This window comes from Chionomys nivalis, chromosome 5, assembly GCF_950005125.1.
Source record: "Chionomys nivalis chromosome 5, mChiNiv1.1, whole genome shotgun sequence".
Taxonomy (NCBI): domain Eukaryota; kingdom Metazoa; phylum Chordata; class Mammalia; order Rodentia; family Cricetidae; genus Chionomys; species Chionomys nivalis.
The window spans coordinates 90622665-90630387 of NC_080090.1; positions in this window are offsets into that span (position 1 = coordinate 90622665).

Consider the following 7723-nt stretch of genomic DNA (forward strand, 5'->3'; position numbering starts at 1 on the left):
AATAACGAGCACAATGGCTAAAAGGAAGAAGATAGAACCATCAAATTTGTGTGTATGTGCAGTGTGTGTGTACACAAGTGTGTGTGTGTGTGCAGATGTGTATGCCCATGTATGCCCATCAAAGGCCAAAGAAGGCCCTTGGGTGTCCTCCTCTAGTGCCCTTCCACCTTATCCCTTTGATACTGGATTCCCTCAACTCAAACTGGAGCTTGCTGTTTTTCAGCTAGGAAGGCAGCCAGCAGCAATCTGCCTGTAGCTACCTCCCTAATATCAGGGTTACAGGCAGACACAGCTAAACCCATTTTTGCTTGGTTTGCTTTGCTTTGTTTTAGTTTGTTTTGTAAGATGGGGTTTCCCTGTGTAGCTCTGGCTGCCCAGGAACTCACTCTGTAGACCAGGCTGGCCTCAAACTCAGAAACCCCTCTGCCTCTGCCTCCCTGATTGTTGGGATTAAAGGTGAATATCACCATCCCAGCATTAAACCCAGCTTTTTACACGGGTAGTGGGAATCCAAACTCAGGTCTTTATACTTCATGGCAAGAACTCTTACCCACTGAACCATGCCGCCCCAGCCCAGAAGGTCATGAACTTTTAAGAACACGGGCCCTACAGAGGATGAATTGGACAGTGGTTCTTGCCAAGGCAACCATAGACTTTTAATGGCCAGGTCTTCGCCTCTCTGCTCTGCTAGATGACTTTTCTCGCCTCATAGTTCCCACTCTCCATAAAGATGATTTACTTAATCTTAAGTCTTGGTCCAAGTCTAAGTCTAAGGCCCTGGGATAACTTGCCATCATCTCTATTCTCTCACTTATCAAATTAATCTGCTTCTAATACTTCTTGTACACATGTGTGTGCATGTGTGTGCATATCCACATGTGTGGATGCATGTATCTGTATAGGATGTACACACACTTGTGTGAAGGCCCAAGGACAGCCTCAGATGTGGTCCCAGAGGTATCATCTACCTAATTTTTTTCCAGACAGGGATTCTCACAGGCCTAGAACTCATGGATGTGGTTGTGCTGGAGGACAGTGAGCCTCCTCTCTCTACCTCCCTAGCATGGGGATTACAAGCATGAACCAGCATGCCAGCTTTAAATAAACACACACACACACATTCATTTGTCTATGTACTTTTTTTTATTTTGGGTGGGTGTACATGTGTGTGCCACAGTGCATGTATGGAGGTCAGAGATGGCATGTAGGAGTTGGGTTCTCTCCTTTCACCAGGCGAATCCCAAGGATCACTTAGGTGTAAGGCTTGGTTGCAGCCACCTTACAGACTGAGCACCACTGGCTCATTCCTAGCGTTTTTATTTTTTTTCCAATATTTATTTATTTGCTTATTTTCTGTATATGAGTGCTTTGTTTTTATCCATACCAGAAGAAGGAAACAGATCCCATTGCAGATGGTTATGAACCACCACGTGGTTGCTGGGAATTGAACTCAGGACCTCTGGAAGAGCAGCCAGTAGACTTCACCGCTGAGCCATCTCCCCAGCCCCCTCCTCGCTTCTTTAAACATGGGCTCTGGGAATCAAACCCGAGCCATCACGCTTGCAACACAAATAGGTATTCCTCACAGTCTTTGCCTCAATTTTTCTAATCTATTTGTATTGTTAGTTACAAACCGGAAGCATTTATGTCTCACATGAATGAAAGATAGGATATTTCCATATATGCTTTTGGTTACTCCCAGGACTGGAGAGAATGGGTAAGGAACGAGAGAGAGCAAGAGAAAGGAAGAAGAAAAAAGCACAAAACAGCAGAGTTGTATTTGATAGACGCAGACAGGTGCTGTGGCAAGACTCGGCACTTCAGCAAGAGAGGGAAGCAGAAAACACAGCGTGGGAGGATTGGGGTCCAAGCCAGCTCCCACGTCAGGCAGAACCAATGGAAAACAGAGAGTGGGTCATGGAAGACAGAGGTTTTAAGGGTTGACGAAAGCTAGACTAATGCAGCAGGCTCCTGCGGCTCAGTCCTGCGCCATGGAACATTCCACACTCCCAACCACACACGGGTCACGGGGTTCTTCTCGCAGGAGTGCCCTGTCTCTTCCCTGGCATCAGTGTAGGACACATTGTTAGCAAATATCTCATCAGAGTGGCCTCGGCTAACTCCATTTCCCCAAGGGCCAAAGACGCTCCAGCTGACCATAAGGAATCAAACAAGCAGTGGGCAGCCTCAACCCAGCGTGCCCAGAAGCACAAAGTGGAGTTTGTACTCCATGACGACCAAAGTTTCTTGCAACCATTTGCTGTGCCAAACCTTGGCTTTCATTCCTCTCTCGATTTTTAAGGCTGGTCTTTGAACGCCACTCAGCAGATAGTCGGTCCTTTTGATGCCCAGCGCTTCCATGAAAAGGATGTGTTACTTCATTTTCTGCAAAGGTGGCCAAGCCTGCTCTGTATGGGAAGAGGCAAGCTGTTCAGGCATTTGTGACCACGCGGGAATGAAAGCTGTTTTTCTTTGAAGACTCAAAGTTAATATGTCAATTAAATTCCAAGGAATTGTATGTCAGACCTTGAAATGCAGAAGCTAAGTTAGGAACCTCAAAGCATGGGGTTAGAAAGGCATTTCTAGGAAGATAAATGAATCTGAAGGACTGGCCCTAGTGGGCAACTTTCTTTCTGTTGTTGTTGTTTTGTTTTGTTTCTAGTGTGAATGAATGTGTTTGTGTGAATGTGCACATGAGTGTGCATGGAAGCCAAAGGTCAATGGAGAGTGTTTCCCTCTGTTGCTCTCTGCCTTCTTTCCTGAGACAAGACCCCCCCCCCCCCCCCAAATCCAGCGAGATCAACTGAGTTTCAAGCTCCAGGGATCCTTCTGTCTCTGACTTCCTAGAGCTAGGGTTATAGGCACACATCACCATGGTTGGCTTTTGTGTGGGTACTGGAGATCTGAATTCAGGTCTTTATGCTTGCCTGGCAAGCACTTTACCAACTAAGCTGTCCCCCCCGAAAACCTTTGTTGTTGTTGTTGCTGTTGCTACTGTTTTTCTTTTCTTTTCTTTTCTTTTTTTCATTCTTCTCTCCAATTATCTAGCTTGGTCCTCTTCTCATTACAGGAAAACTCAAAAAGAAGTACTTTGGTCATGTCTGCCAAAGCAAGACCACATAAAAGTCATGTTTGATTATACAGAAACATTAGAATATAGCTTTTTTTTTTTTTACTAAAAGGCAGTTTTGTCTGAATAGTCCAAATTTCACTTTTATAAAATGAATAGCCCAAAATTGACTTGATGAATGAAGATAAATGTTTTAAATGTGAGTCTAACTGGGGCCCAAGAGGAGGGTGCCAGCTCTCAACATATTCATCAACAGTCCACATGCACTCGGCTGAGAGCTAAGCAGTCGGGAGGCAGAACAGTTTTTAAAATACCAAAACTAGTATATAAAACGAACCTGTAAGAATGAACTGAAAATAACTCCCAGAACCCCATGGTGGAAAGAGAAAGCTGACCTCTGAAAGTTGCCCTCTGACCTCCGTGTATACGTTTGTGGCATACACATATGCTCATATACACCTAAATAAATGTACTTATTCTTTTAAAAAAAAAAGAATTAACTGAAAAATAAAGTAAATGTCCACATAGACTATGGGTTTTTAAGAGGTTTCTTCAAACAAGACAAAATCCCAGAATGGGGAAAGGCAAGTAGACACAAAGCCACTCCTAACCAAGAAGCTGTTTGCAGTTGAAAGAGAAAGGGAAAATCCTTTTTCTCCAGTGGAGTGCCACTGGGTATATCAGCTGCACGGTGTGTCAGACCTCGTGTCCAGGAGTAGTTAGCCAACGTAAAATAGACTGACTCCATGATTTTATTGAGTTTATAAACGTTTTTGTATTTTGTTTGTTCATTTTTTGGGGTTTTTTTTGGGTTTGGGGTTTTTTTTTGTCTTCTTGGGGTTATTAGTTTTGATTTTGTTTTGGGAGTTTGGATTTCTTTTTTGAGAGAAAGAGAAAGAATGTGTAGGTAGGGAAGTGGGAGGATCTGGGTGAAGTTGAGAGAGAAGAAAGTGATCAAAATATATTGTATGAAAAATGAAAAAAAATAAATCAGAAAAAAATAGTTTTGTGAACTTTTAAAACACCTCCCTCGGGGTCTGAAAGATTCCTCAGTGAGTAAAGTGCTTGCCATCCAGGCTTGAAGAAACCATGTGAAGGCAGACACAGTGCTGTAGCATCTGTAGTGATAACACCCCTATACAGAGACATGAGGTAGAGACAGGAGAATCCCCAGAAGCTCATTGGCCAGCCAGCCTTGTGTAGGCATCAGTAAAACAACAAAGAGAACCTGTCTGCAACAAGGTGGAAAGAAGGAACTGGCACCACCGAGGCTGCTCCCTGTGGCCTTCGGGTATCTGCATTCACAGACACGAATGTGCACACACCCATACCAAAAAGCAAGAAATAGAAAAATAAAGGCCCAAACCAGGGCTACAAAGATGATTCAGTTAGTAAAGTTAAGTGCTTGTCTTGTGACCTGAGTTTAATTCCCAGGACCCTTATAAAATGTCTGCTGCAGTAGTACATGCTTACGGTCCCAGTGCTGAAGAGGTGGGAACAGGTGGATCTCCAGGTTCAATGGCCTGCGAGTCTAACCTCTTTGGCAAGTTCCAGGCCAGTGATAGATCTGGTCACAAAGAGCTGGACAGTATTTCTAGTCCTGATACCAAGGTTGTCCTCCAGCCTCCACACACACACACACACACACATACACACACACATACACCTGCGCACACACATACACCTGCACACACATGCCTGCATGCACACACACACCTGCACATACACACATACCTGCACACACAGGAGCACGATTCCACACATTGATAATAAAGAGAAAGATGAGATACATGACCATATTTCTATTTTGTTTTATTTAAATAACTTTTTTCATTTATTTTACATACCAATTGCTGTTTCTCCTCCCGATCACCCCCCATAACCATATTTTTAAATAAGCATAGTCAGCAAAGTCCACGAAAAATTTCAAGTGTCTTTTACTATTCTTTATGTCATCATATTACCCTTTCCCATGGGTTTCCCTTACAGGCATCTGCCATTCTCGATATTTTTATTTTTAAAACTTATTTTTGTTCAGGGGCACTATCCCTTTGTGGGTCTATCTGAATCAGGAAGTCAGGGCGCTTCAGGAAAGCATGGGTCAGTCTGAGATGAACAGAATTTCCTTATCGTCAGAGCATGCCCCCGCCCAGACATTTCACGGAAATGCTGAAGAAAGTTTCTTCACTCTGGATCCTGCAAAAGGAGAGGGTATGAAGACAAGCCCAGGGAGAGTTTCCCTTTTGGAACCAGACTTTATTAGATCCGGGCTAACTTCAGCTACTTTTTCCCCTAAAAGTTAAAAGAAGAAACCCAGGTTTAAGGAGAGGTTTGCTTTATGTCAAGAATTGCAAACCCTTGGACAGGACTGGGAGATGGCACCGGGAACAAGGCACTTGCCACGCAAGCGTGAGAACCAGAGTTTGGATCCTCAACACCCACGGAAAGCGGAGCAGGTGCAGCAGCTGCTAGGAACCCTGGCACTTGGGAAGCTGAGAGAGAGCGTCCTCAAGACAAGTCGGCTGGCTAGACTAGCCAATCGGAGAGCTCTGAGCTCTCCTGAGAAACCCAGCCTCAGAAAATAGTGCAGGAGTATACCAACAGCAATCTTGGGGGTCTCTACATGAGTGTTCACATGTACACACACATCAGTTTGCATATACTTATATCCATACACATGTGAAGTGAACATGAATATACGCACATACATCACGCATACATATGCTTTTTTAAAAAAAAAAAAAAACTGAAAAATTTAGATGGAGCTGGGGAAATGGCTCAGTTTGTAAAACGACTTCCACACAAGCAGGAGGTCCTGAGTTTGAGCCCCAGAAACCATTTAAAGAAACTGAATCTGGTGGTGTGTGCTGGTAATCCAGCACTCAGAAAGTGGAGGCAGGTAGATGTCTGGGCCTCACTGGCCAGCCAGCCTAGCCAAATAAGTAAGCTTCAGGCCAATAAGAGATCATGTCTTAAAAAAAAAAATCAGGGTAGATGATATGTCTGAGAATGCCAACCAGAGTTAGCTCTGGCTCCCATACACATGTACACATATATGCGTGTACAGACAGGCACACACACACACACACACACACACACACGGACTTCAAATATTAGGAACAGAGGAAAGAGATGAGGCAGGCAGGAAAGACAGCCTGTGTGTGAAACAAGCTGCTTCTTTAAGGCCTTCTGCTGTTTCAAGAAAAAGGATAATGAACATATTTAGTGGCAGCCCAGTGAGAGGGTTACACATTCAATGAATGTTTTTAAGTAGCTGTCGTGTGGAAGGACTGTTCACAGAATGAAGCAAAGCAGGTGTATCTAGTACAAAAGCTAGGGCTTAAACAGCAGCCGCAGTTAAAGGTGGGGGTTGTAACCCAGCAGTAGAGTGTGTGTTTACCACTGGTTTCCACCCCCAGCCCCAAAAGACCAGCAAGCAAAACCCTAGAACGATTAACTGTAAGGAAGACCACCAAACATAGATCCTTACTCCAAAATAGCACACGAATGTCCCAGGCAGTCCAGGCCTCCACGGTCCATGTTTCTCTCAACAGGACTGTCATCTACGCTTACACAAGGACAGCTCAGCAAGTCCTGAACACTGGTTGACTTTTTCAACTCCCAGTTCCCACATACTCCACAGTCTTCCCCAAACAGTCCAAAAGCACAAAAGATACACGGTCAGGCTTACCACAGCAACACTCCACTCTCAGTACTGACTTCTGCCCCTGGTTGCCGTTTCCCATTGCGATGATAAAACACTCCTAGCACAAGCAGCTTGGAGGAGGAAAAGGTTAATTTCATCTTACACTTCCAGGTCACAATCCATCTTTAAGGGGAGCCGGGGTAGGAGCTCAAGACAGGAACCTGGAAGCAGGAACATGGAGAGGTGCTGCTACTGTCTTACTCAGGAGATCATGTTCAATATTTTTCTTATACAGCCCAGACCCACCTGCCTAGGGATGGTGCCACCGACCCTGGGCAAGGCCTTCCTATATCAGTCACCAAGCAAGACAGTACCTCACAGACATGGCCATTAGCCAGTCTGACTCAGCAACTCTTCTTAATTGAGGTTTCCTCTTGCCAGGTGACCCTAGACCAGTGGTTCCCAACCTGTGGGTCACAACTACTTTGGGATTGCATATCAGATATTTACATTATGATCTATAACAGTAGCACAATTACAGTTATGAAGTAGCAACTAAAATAATATTATGGTTAGGGGACACCACAACATGAGGAGCTGTGTTCAAGAGTCTCAAGATTAGGAAGGTTGAGAACCACTGCTTTAGATTGTGTCTGGTTGGTAATAAGAACTAACCAGCACCGACGTATTGTAACGGAGACATGTACAGACCACAGGAGTGAATGATGAAGGCATATAACCTCGTCTTGGAAGTCAGGGAGGTGTCTCTGTAGAAATGGTAGTTAAGATGGAGCCCAGAGAGATGGGGAACATTTGTCATAGTGAAAAGTGAAAACACAGGCAACAAAATGGCTCAGTGATACAAGTGCTTTTGACAACCTGATGACCTGAGTTTGGTTCCCGGATCCCCACATGGTGGAAGGAGGGTGCCAACCCCTGCAAGTTGTCCTCTGACATCCACACTCACCCTAAGGCACATGGTTGCCCACACGAGTTGAACTTCTTTG